Source organism: Equus asinus, chromosome 8, assembly GCF_041296235.1.
Source record: "Equus asinus isolate D_3611 breed Donkey chromosome 8, EquAss-T2T_v2, whole genome shotgun sequence".
Classification (NCBI taxonomy): domain Eukaryota; kingdom Metazoa; phylum Chordata; class Mammalia; order Perissodactyla; family Equidae; genus Equus; species Equus asinus.
The window spans coordinates 80,131,120-80,142,703 of NC_091797.1; the positions used below are offsets into that span (position 1 = coordinate 80,131,120).

The 11,584-nt window shown below is 51.4% G+C and overlaps 1 long non-coding RNA gene across 1 annotated transcript; it reads left to right on the forward strand.

The window, feature by feature from the left end:
* The first annotated feature begins 30 nt into the window (after positions 1-30).
* On the forward strand, positions 31-10,814 carry LOC139045921 (uncharacterized). The gene is made up of 2 exons (XR_011505340.1): positions 31-2,337; positions 2,758-10,814. It is a non-coding gene; the product is annotated as an uncharacterized lncRNA (long non-coding RNA).
* Positions 10,815-11,584: the final 770 nt, after the last annotated feature.

Here is an 11,584-nt window from a genome sequence, read left to right on the forward strand (position 1 = left end):
TTGCATTCTGCGCAGGCGCAGGCTATTGGGCGGCGCCCGGAGAGACCAACGCAGGGGCTGAGTCGGCAGAGGGCGCTGGATGCTGACGTCGGCGCGGGCTGCGCGTGGCCGGCTCGGCGAGTGCTTCGCAGACTGCCATATCCTTTCCTTTACTATTTTATTTTACTTTTGAGTCCTAAAACGGCCCTGAGAATGGAGGGAAGATTAGGGGTTCTTGCCTCCCTTTTAGAGACGGGGAAACTGAGGCTCCGAGAGGCTGCCAGGCACCGTGAATCAATTACTGAGCATCACCCGTGCTTATTAGAACGTGTAGGGTGGAAACATCTCCATCTTGCAGGCGGGCAAACTGGGAAGCAGGCGAGTGAAGCAGCTTGCTCAAAGTCGTCTAGCTATTAAGTAGTATTAAGTATTGGATAGTTTTAAGTGGTAGGATTACGGGGTGTATGGCTTTCCTAGGGCTACTGTAATTAATAACCAGAAATTTAGTGGCTTAAGACAACAGAAAGGTATTCTTTCACAGTTCTGGAGGCCAGAAATCCAAAATCAGGGTGTCGGCGGGTCTGCGCTGCCCCAGGAGTCTGCGGGGGAGGGTCCGTCCTTACCTCTTCCGGCTGCTGGTGGCTCCAGGTGTCCTTGGCTTGTGGCTGCATCGCTCCAGGCTCTGCCTCTGTCTTCACGTGACCACCTCCCCTCTAGTGTCTGAGTCAAATCTATCCTCTCTCCTTTCTCTAATTAGGACACCTGCTAGTGGGTTTAGAACCCATCTAAAATCCAGGATGATCTCATCTTGAGATCCTTAACTTTTAGGTGTCCAAATAAGGTCACGTTCATAGGTGCCAGCGATTAGGACGTGGGCATACCTGTTTAGGGGGCTGCTGTTCAACCCACTACATGAGAATTTACTGCTTTGTAGTAGGTTCCTTTGAAGATCACATTTCACCCTCTCCACGTCTTAGGTAGACTGCAACAAAAAGACACACACACACACACACACACACAAACATGTGCCCTCAAGCCGAGAGTAGAGGACTTAAGGGGTCGCTGTGTTTCAAAGTCATTCGTTTACTCAACAGATATTTATTGATATGTATGAAAGCGCTCTTAATTAAGTGACAATTAGAGGGTTGTTCTCTGCACACTGTGACCCTGGTCAGGCGGGCTGGAGCAGGCTTTACAAGGCAGCTCTGAGATATTAGCCTTTTATGAGAGGGCATGTGGGCTGCCCAGCCTGTCCTGGCTTCGTATACTTTTATTTTATTATTTTTATGAACTGCCTTTATTAAAATGCGCGACTTAACGTAGGCTTCCTGAAAGAAATTCACAAATCAGAAGGTCTTTCAAAGGTATTAAAAGAAAGTGGAATGCTCTTTGCCAATTGGCCCGTCCCAGTAAAATATGGTCGCCACATGTCGGGGAAGGACGGACCGTTCCTGGGCTGCGTTCACCGTGCATTCAATAAACAGCCACGTGGTAACATTATTATTCGTCTTCCTGCTCTCCTTCCTCCTGGTTTTGTCTCTGCCTCTGTCTTTCCCAGCAAATATAATCCGGGGGCACCTGGACCCCGCCTGGCTGGCCTCTCTGATTACGCCCAAGGATTAAAAAACAGGCAGGTGTAAGTCACCTCCATCCACGGCCGCCTTCACGAGTGTGTTGGGGGGAAGCTGTGGGAAGTTGTGCCTGGATCCCAAGGAATTAACTTCCAACCAGGGACAGGCCAGCGGTGGGGGAAGATCTCGAAAAGGGTTAGTGAAATACTTTTAAAAAAGATATTTTGAAAATTAAAAGGATTTGTGAGGTCAGTATGTCTAGATGTGGAATTATCACCAAGTACGTTATAAAGGGCAAAACCAAGGGCAGAAGCAGCTCCCTTTGGTGCAGAAAAGACTCTCTCCACCTCCTTGCTTCTCTATCCAGCGAGCAAACAACGCCCTGGGCCAAATTGGGCCCACCGCCTGATTTTGTATGGCCTGACAGCGAAGAATGGTTTTCACATTTTTAAATGGTTGGAAAAAAATATCAAAAGAACAATAACATTTTGTGACTCATAAAAATGATACAAAATTCACATTTCCATGTCCATCAATAAAATGTTATTGGCACACAGCCACGCCCATTCTTTTATGTCTGGTCTGCGGCTGCTTTTGTGTTGCAACAGCAGAGAGGAGAAACTGCAACAGAGACCCTACCCTGGCAACGCTGCGGATATTTACCGCCTGGCCCTTCGCAGAAGATGCTTGCTTATCCCCTAGCTTGGCTGTTTCTGGGGGAATAGATGAGAAATTGGTAACAGTGGTTTCCTCCAGGAAGGAGAACAGGATGGCTGGAGAAAGAGAGGTGATTGCTGCTGGGGGCATGTCTATTTTTTGAAATCTAATATATTTACCAAAAGAAATATTGAGGCGGAAGCTGGGCTTCTCAGGGCCCATGGGATGGGGACTTGAGACATTTTAAATGGAAACGGTGATGCCCAAAGGCATTTTAGGCATCAATTATTTTACTGTTCAGAAGCGCTTTCCAACGGTAGATCTGACTACATTGGGTCAGAGTGCTATCAGGGAAGGCTTCCTGGAGGCAGCAAGCCTTGAAAGCTGGAAATTGACACATATGGAGGGTTACATGGAGAAGGGGGTTAAGGCAATGGTGTGATCAAGTTGGGGACGAAGAACTGGGACCCCACATCTTGCACATGATCACTCATCCATGTGTCGACAATGTTGTAAGGTAGGTATTAATTATGCTTTTTTGTTTGTTAAGGACAGGAAAGTGCAAAGGTCACACAGCTCAGAAGTTACACAGCCGCAATTCCAGTCCAGCTGTGATAGATCCAGCACAAAAATGTCCCCTGCCTTTATCCACATCCGTGGCAGGAGACTTTGCAGCTCTTCCCATCAGGAGACAGAGCCTGTTTCCCCACCTCTGGCATCGGGGCTGGCCGTGTGACCTGTCTGGAGCAGCAGAATGGGGCAGAAGCCTAGGCCACGAGGAGCATGCACCTCCTGACAACAGACCCAGGTTGATCATCTGGGTGACGAGAGGCTCCTGGTCTGGTCACTCCCTCGCCCACGGCGACAGCTGGCCAACCACGGAATGTGTGGGTGGGGCCATGCTAGACCACCCAGCCCCTTGCTCTTCGGCCCGCTGACCAGAGACATCTCTGGAGCCCAGCCCAGATCCGCGGAGCCCCAGCGCACTCAAGCAGCACCAACCGGCTGGCTGTGGCGGTGAATTTTATGAGTCAACTTGACAGGGCCGTGGCTGCCCAGCTGTTTGGTTAACCGTCATGCTGGGTGTGTCTGTGAGGGTGTTCCCGGAAGAGAGTAGCATGTGAATTGGTAAACTGAGGAAAGCAGATGGCCATCCCAGCGTGGGTGGGGCTCAGCCATCCCGTTGGAAGCCTTAGGAGAACAAAAGGTGAAATGAGGGAGAATTCTTTTTCTCTGCTTGTCTTTAAGCTGGGACATGGGTCTCCTCCTGCCTGCGGGCTCTGACTGGGACTTGCCCCTCCCCTCTCCTGATGGCCAGCTTGTCACCTGCAGATCGTGGGACCTCTCAGCTTGGGTCACTGCCTGAGCCAATTCCTATAATACATCTCTCTCTCTCTCCTATCTGTCTCCTATTGGTTCTGTTTCTCTGGAGAACCCAGGATAATTGGCTGACTGTAGACTCATGAGTAATAACAGGTGCTAACTGTTTTAGGCCCCTGGGCCGTGGGCTGGCTTGTTATGCGGCAATAGCTAACTGATACACTGTATCTGCCTGTGGCCTTGGAGCTGCCCCATCGCCTTCAGTGCTCTGTGGACCTTTCTCACAGGACAGGTTTCTTCAAACAGCAGCTTTTCTAGGGCTCCTGACACTTTTTAGTTTAATACAATTCAACAAATATTTGAGTGACTCTGCTGCCAGGTACAGGGGCTATAGCAGTAAATATGAAACTTTCTGCTGCTGTCTCTTGGAACTTTCTGCTCATGGGAAGCCGACGTTAGACAAATAGTTACAAGTGCAGTGAGCATTGTGAGAAGTGGGCTACAGGCCCTATGGGGCCTGATTTAGGCTGGGGGTCCAAGAAGGCCTCTCAGAGGAGGGGGTTTGACAGCTGTGCTCTCAGGCAAAGGCAAGGGGTGGGGAGGAGAGGGTACTTTCCAGCAGAGGGAACAGTGTGTGAAAAGCCTGGAGGCAAGAAACAGCATGTTGAGTGGTCCACGGAAGGTTTGTGAAACCCCATAACTCAGCCAGGGGATGGCCCTGGGCTCAAATCCTAGCTCATCACATTCAGGCTGCGTGATCCTGGCAAACTTTTCATCTCTAAGCTTGTTTTCTTTTCTATAAAATTGAGTAGCAGTAGTATCCAGCTTCCAGGCATGTGGTAAAAATAAAATATGATAATATGCATAAAAAACAGCATTCAGGATTACCTGTAAGTATATTTTCACTATAATTTTAAAAACATTTTATCAAAAAACAGCTCAACCAACACCTATGTATCCTCACTCAGGTTCACTGAATATTAACATTCATTCATGTCATTTGATTGACGTGGCTCTTTATATATGATTGTTATTACAAAACCATCTGCAGATACATGGCAGACACCAAGGCCATTCACCCAGAAACACTCCAGTGTGTATCTGATACATCACCACAGTGCAATCATCAATTCGGGAGATCTGATATCAATCCAATACGTATCCAATAATGCATACCCAAATTTCAACGAATGCCCCAATCATTTTTTTTCCTGACTAATGATTCAGTCTGACACATTGCAATCTCCTGTCACATGTCTTTAGACTCCCTTAATCTGCACTGTTTTATTTGCAGAATTTCCTCAGCCTTCCTTCAGGACCATGAGCTTCTGAAGGCTCCAGGCAGGCCGTGTTGTAGGATGTCTCTCCTGGGGTTAGAATGCTATTTCCTTATGGCTGGATTCGGGCTGTCATGTTGATTTGTCCCAGAGTGGGGCACTGACGGATGGTAACCAGTCGCCGGGTTAAGGGGCTGTCTGCCACGTCATCTTCTGTAGAGTTTTAATTTTTAGCAATTTTGCCAGTGTGTAGAAAGGCTCAGAAATAGTCAACTTTAGTTTTTATCAGGACGCACACATCCTGTCTTCCTATCCATTGACACACAGGGAAACTGAGGCTCAGAAGAAGGAGACACTCGCTCAAGATCACACAGTAGGGACCAAGGTCAGGTTGGAGTGGGTGCCTCTTGCTCCTCCCTACCTGTGATCACCCCCAGGGGTCAGGAAGTGGGGGCAGCAAGGGGGTGCGGGAGACCGTTGCCCTGGGTGTCGCCACCTGGCACCTTCAATGTGGCCCCAGCAGTCCACTGCCCATCACCCAGAAGCCCCTGGGAAGAGCAGCCTTGAGGGACGCAGGTGCCAGGGTGACTCGAGACAGGAGGCCAGGTGTGCACCAGCCTCAGCCACCCCTGCACATCAGGCAGCTCACCTGAGACAGGTGGCAGCCGAGCCCGGCCCCCCCCACCCCATCGGCCCTGCTGGGGCCCCAGTGCCAGGGCTATGGGGGCCCCTCCTGCTGTCAGAGTGGACCATAAATTTTCTCCTGGTGACACAGCACACATCACAAGTCATTCGTCAAACAGCCTGTGGCTGGGAAAGGCTGACCATGTGCTAAGAAGACGAGCCAAAGGGGGTCTTCTCCCGGGTTCTGCGGGCTCCGAGTTCCAGCGTCTGTCTAATCCGGGCTGGCTGCCATGCTGGCCCGGGGCCAGGCAGGTGATCTGGGGATGGGCTGGGGGTAAACCCAGACCCATCCTTCCTTTTCTTTTCAGCTGTGCTGCGGGCAGATGCCTCCTTCGCACGTACAGAGGATCGCCGAGGCCTGCTTTGAAAAGTGAGCTCGTTTTCTGACTTTGGGCTCCGGATCCTGCAAAGGCACCACTGACCCCCACTCCCCACCGGCTCAGCTCCGGCCACACTGGCCACTTCCTGCTTCCCGACTGTGCAGCCCTCGTCCTCACCTGCTGTGGGTTGAACTGTGTCCCTTAATAGCCCCTGGAACCTGGGAATGTATTTGGAAATAGGGTCTTTGCAGATGTCTTTAAGTTGAAGACCTTGAGATGAGGTCATCCTGGATGTAGGGGGGACCCTAATTCCAGTGGCTGGTGTCCTTATAAAAAGGTCGTGTAGAGACACAGACACACAGGGAGAACTCTACGTGATGATGGAGGCAGTACTGGAGCAATGCACTCGCAAGCCAAGGATTGCCAGCAACCCCCAGAAGCTGGAAGAGGCAAGGAAGTAATCTCCCCTGGAGCCTCCGAGGGAGCACAGCCCTGTGACACCTGGATTTTGGGCTTCTAGGCCCCAGAACTGTCAGAGGATGAATTTCAGTTGTTCTAAGCCCCTCAGATTGTGGTAATTTTTTACAGCAGCCCGAGGAAGCTGACATATGGCCTCAGGGCCTTTGCACATCCTGAGCTCGTCCTTCAGCTTTTCATCTGACCACATCTGGCTCTAACCTTGGGCCTCAGCTTCAACACCTCATCCTCAGAGAGGGCCCCCCAATCTACATTAGGTCCACACTGATTTTGCCTCTGAACTACCCCCCTTCCCCTGCCATCTGTAATTACACAGGCATTTGGTCGTCCACATGTGTGATGACTGTTGCCCCCCTAGGAGGTCAGCTTCCCCTGGCAAGGGCTGGGTCTCTTTTGCTCACTGTGGCAGACCAGGGGAAGGGCGCCCAGCTGCCCCTCCTGGAGGACAGTTAGCAGAGGCTCTCCTCAGCTCAGAGACCTGCCTCGACCTGGGCACCACCATCCTGGGTGGCCCCAATCCAATGACTGCAGGAAGTGGGGGGTCAGAAAGGCCCAGCCTCCTTGCCCTAATCAGGGGCCATGCTGAAGGCTCAGCCCATCTTCAGGATTTTCCATCAGGTCAGCCGAGGTGTCCTTTGACACGGCTCAGCCCTGCTTCTCCTCTGCTTCCTTCCCTGCCCTTCCTTAGGGGTCCCTTGATCCCAGGGGCACCCCCGAAATGAACTCTGCGTGCTCAGCTCCACCTCTGAGCTGGCTCCCAAGAACCCCCTGGGGCACACACCAGAGTGTGCCAATGCTGGGCGCGTGGCAGGCGTGCAACACAAGCTGCTGTGGTCCCAGCGCCTCCAAACACCTGCCTCCCCGGGGGCTGGGTCAGGCCCCCTCGTCTGCCTCCAAGAGCCTTCGTGGGATGCTCAGCCTCGCCGGGTTTGTTTTGCAAGGATCTTCTCCAGCAATAGCCAGCAAACTCTCTCTGCAAAGGGTCAGATGGTGTTTATTTTAGGCTTCACGAGCCACACAGTCTCCGTTACAATCAGTCAACGTGGCCGTTTTGAGCAGTCCCAGACTGTGCGTCCCTGAATGAGCATTGCCCTATGCCAATAAAACTTTATCGACAAAGTCAGGCCGTGGGCCAGCTTGCCACCCCCTGGACTCCATGTGTCTTAATTCTGTTCCCTCTGCTCAGGTGGTCATCCCAAAGGGCCAGGAAAACAAGGCTCCTTCTGATTCACCTTCGGAGCCGTGCTCTCGCCGTGGGCTTAGAAAAGCGCTTCCCACATCGTGTTTTGTGGAACAGCGTGCAGTGAGATGTCCCTCACTCTCCTGTGAGGGGAGGAGGGAAATGGTGGGTCCATAGGGTGAGAAAATGCTGTGCATCCTCACTCACTGCTACAACCTCTCAATGCGCCTCAGGACATTAATGTCCCAGAAAAGTCCTTCGGCCAAGTTTTTCACAGCATGTCCCAAATTTATCTGAGCCCCAAGTCCTTCTATCATGGAACATGTGTTAGTGGGAAATGCAGCCCCAAGTCAGCTACTGAACTTGGTCATGGTTCAACTAGACAGGGAGCTCTGCTGGACAGAAGCATGCATGTGCATTCCTCCCTTCCTTCCTTCCTTCCCACAGTTAACGAGTTCATGAGTTTAATGAGGACCTGCTTTGTGTCAGGCACTGTTCCAGGCACCGAGGCCATGGCAGTGACATGTTCCCTGCTCTCATGGAGCTTACCGTCTAGGGCAAGAGGCTGACAGTGATGGGCATGCTACGTCATTGCCATCATGGTCATCGCCCCACGAATGATCCATTCCTTGCGGAACAAGCGCTTTACCATCATAGGTGCCATCTTGGAGGAGAAGGGGGCCTTATTTCCCCAGGTCAAAGGTCTACGTCTGATTTCTCTGCTTCTGGATGAGCACAGAGTCCCCAGCCAAACCAGAAGCTGAGCCCGCCTGCCCCTCCTGGCTTTCCTTTTGGAGGAAACAGTGCCACCTTCTACCCTCCTGTCATCTTCCCTTCTGCTGCCGAGGTGAGCCCTGGAAAATCGCAGCATGAACTAACCCATCCTGAGATGATGACGTGGAGCCTGGGAAGGACCCTGGACGTCGGATGTGGAGAGACCCAGCCTCTAATTCCATCTCCGACACTTTTTGCTGTGTGACCTTGAGTAAGTCAATCACCCTTTCTGAACCTTATCCTTCATTTGTGAAATAGGATCACTAATGCCCATTTCCAGGGTGATCATGAGGATCCGGGATAACATATTCGTGGTGCCTAGCATGGCGCCAATTGCAATAACGACAATCATACTTTGATGTGCCTACCTTGGTGAAGAGCTTCGGATGGACGAGCTCATTATGACCCAGCGATGCAGGTACAGTTATTAACCCCATGTTACAGGTGAGGAAACCAGAGCACAGAGAGGTGCAATGAGTCAACGGAGCTCACCAGCCAGGAAGCAGCAGGCGAGGACTCAGAGACGCTCCATCCACTGTGCCACGCGGACAGAAGCCGCCCCTGGAATGGTGAGGGGCAGCCGGACGCCTGGTTTTGGACGTCTGTCTCCTAGCGCTTTGAACCGCCCGCCGGGGGCCCCCCCGCCCTCCGGCTCCCCCGCCCTCCGGCTCCCCCCGCCCTGGTCCTTCCCGGGTGAGGGGCGGCTGCGCGCTGCCCTGCAGTCCCGGAGCGCGGCCGGGAGGGGGCGCCAGAGGATCGCGTGTGGACCGCGCGGCTGGAAGATTCAAGGGATGCAAACGCCCCGGAATTGTGCCGGCCCGGCCTGGAGGCAGTGGATGGGGCTTATTCCTCACTCTGCCCCTTAGGGAGACACACGCTGCCTCCTTGCCCGCAGAACCCTGCTCCACTGAGCGCCTGGCCGTGGTTGGTCGGTACATATTTCTGGATAAATAAATGGATTGAACCCGGAGGAAGTTAAAGCCAGAGGTGTCCAAATGCAGACAGCAGGAGGGAGAGCTCTGTGTGTGCGGGGTGCAAGGACCCTGTGCTGGTGAGGGTGCCAGGCAGCCCACAGACCCCTGGGGTTTTGAAGATGCTTTGACGGAGGGGCGATCGACAGAGACATGGCCAGGAAAGGACGTGGGGCACCCGGACCTGTGGCTATGGGAGCCCGCTGCTGCAGAAAGGGCGCCTCTACGTACCCCTGCAACCCGAGAATCTTGCCTTACGGGGGGGGGGGGGGGTGGGGAGTGTCTTTGCAGAAGTGATTAGATTATCGATTTTCAGATGGGATTATCCTGGATGATCTGGGTGGAATTTACATGCCGTCACACGTGTCCTCACAAGACGGAGGCAGAGGGACATCTGACACGCACAGAGGGGAAGGCCAAGTGAAACGGAGCAGAGAGAGATTTCAAGACGCTGGTCTTGCAGATTGGGGTGGCCTGGTCACAAGCCCAGGAAGGCCAGCAGCCACCGGAAGCTGGAAGAGGGAAGGACCGGATTCTCCCCAGAGCCTCGGGAGGGAGCAAAGTCCCACTGACACCTGCACAGGTGGCCCAGTGAAACTGATCTCACCCTCTGGCCTCCAGAACAGTGAGAAAACAACTTTGTGTTGTTTTTAATCATCAAGTTTGTGGTGATTCGTTAGAGCAGCTACAGGAAATGAATACAGAGTCTTTGCTACCCCAGCCCTGGAGAGGCAGCGGGAGGGAGGGAGGGAGTTAACAGGGATCCATGGAGAGGAGCTGTGGGCATAGAGACACAGCCACTGTCTGGTGACACTGTCACTACAGCTGGGCGTGGGGGAGATCTAACTGCCTCTTCTCCGGCCTCCAATGGCTGATGGTGCCTCCCGATGGCTGAACCCCATTGGTGGGTGAAGGATAGATAAGGGAGCCCGGGGGGATGGGGTCCACACGGTCCACTCCTGGGCACACAGCTGGGCGGCCTTTGGGAGAACAGTGGACCAGAACCAGCACATCCCTCTGTGCCCAGTGTGGGGGTGTCCCCAGCCAAGATCTCCCACTTTCCAGGACAGCCCCATATTTCGGTGGATTTTCCTCTCTTCCAAGAGGACACCTTATGTCCATCACACTGGTGCTTTGGGAACACTTTCCTGAAGACACTTTTTCAGATTAGGATATAATTTCTCACTTGGCAAAAAGAAAAAAGAAAATAATAATCAGTGTTGGTGAAGGTGTTGGGAAATGGGCATTCTGTAATACTCTGAAAAAGATGTGCAAAATGATACAATTTTCTGGAAACATTATTTGGAAACCATGTCAGGAGACTGTTTCTTTTCTTTTTTTTTATTTTTACAGCCATTGCATTTCTTGGGGTTTATTTTAAGGAAATAATTGAACACATGTATGAAATCTTCGAGCATGTGTTGTTTATAACAGTGAGAAATCAAAGTGATAGAAATGTCCAACAATCAAGAATTGTTTAAAACTTTAACTTTTTAAAAACTATGGCTTATCTTCACAATGGAATTCACTGAACTCATAAAAATTGTGCCATGAAAAAAGTTGTTCGATATACATTAATTGGGGGGGCAAGAGCGTGTTCAAAACATTATGTAGAGTATGATTCCATTTTGGTTTAAAAACTGTTCTGTACGTTTTTATTTTTATTATAACAATGTATCTTCATGGTGGCTCCATAAATGTGTACATTTTTGATGGTAGGCTCCCACTTGTGTAAAATATATGAAATACACACACATATGCTTGTATGTGCTTAGATTACTTCTGGAAGGCTAGCTAAGAATCGGGCAAAGCTGATATTTATAACGGAGGCGTCGACGCCCGCCCCATTCGATGCTCGGCAGGCAGACTCCTTCTGCAGCCCTGCGTCTCCCTTCGCGAGGGCTTCCCACGCTGCAGGCCCAGCCACCCCGCCACCAGGCAGGACCTCAGCATCACCCTCACCCGGTGAAGCTGAGGGATAAATATCCCAGATTCCTCATCCCTTGATGAGAGGGGAGATCGCCACAGTCCCCCAGATGCTTCCAGCTGGCCTGAGCCCCAGCTGCCCAGAGTCACAGGGCCACATCGGGACTCCCGACGCCTCAGGCCATAGCCACGTCTCTCTTCAAGGACTTCTTCCTCTGTTAAAGATGAAATTATATGTGTCTGTGTTTGTGTGTGGAAACATACATATAATACGTCCTGCGGATAAAGTATACATATATTTTACATATATATGTATAACTATATGTTGTATATATGTAAATTAACCACACATACATGTATACATATAGTCATATTTACATATATACATAATGTATGCATAGTCATACGTCACTTAACGACAGGGATGCGTTCTGAGAAATGCGTTGTT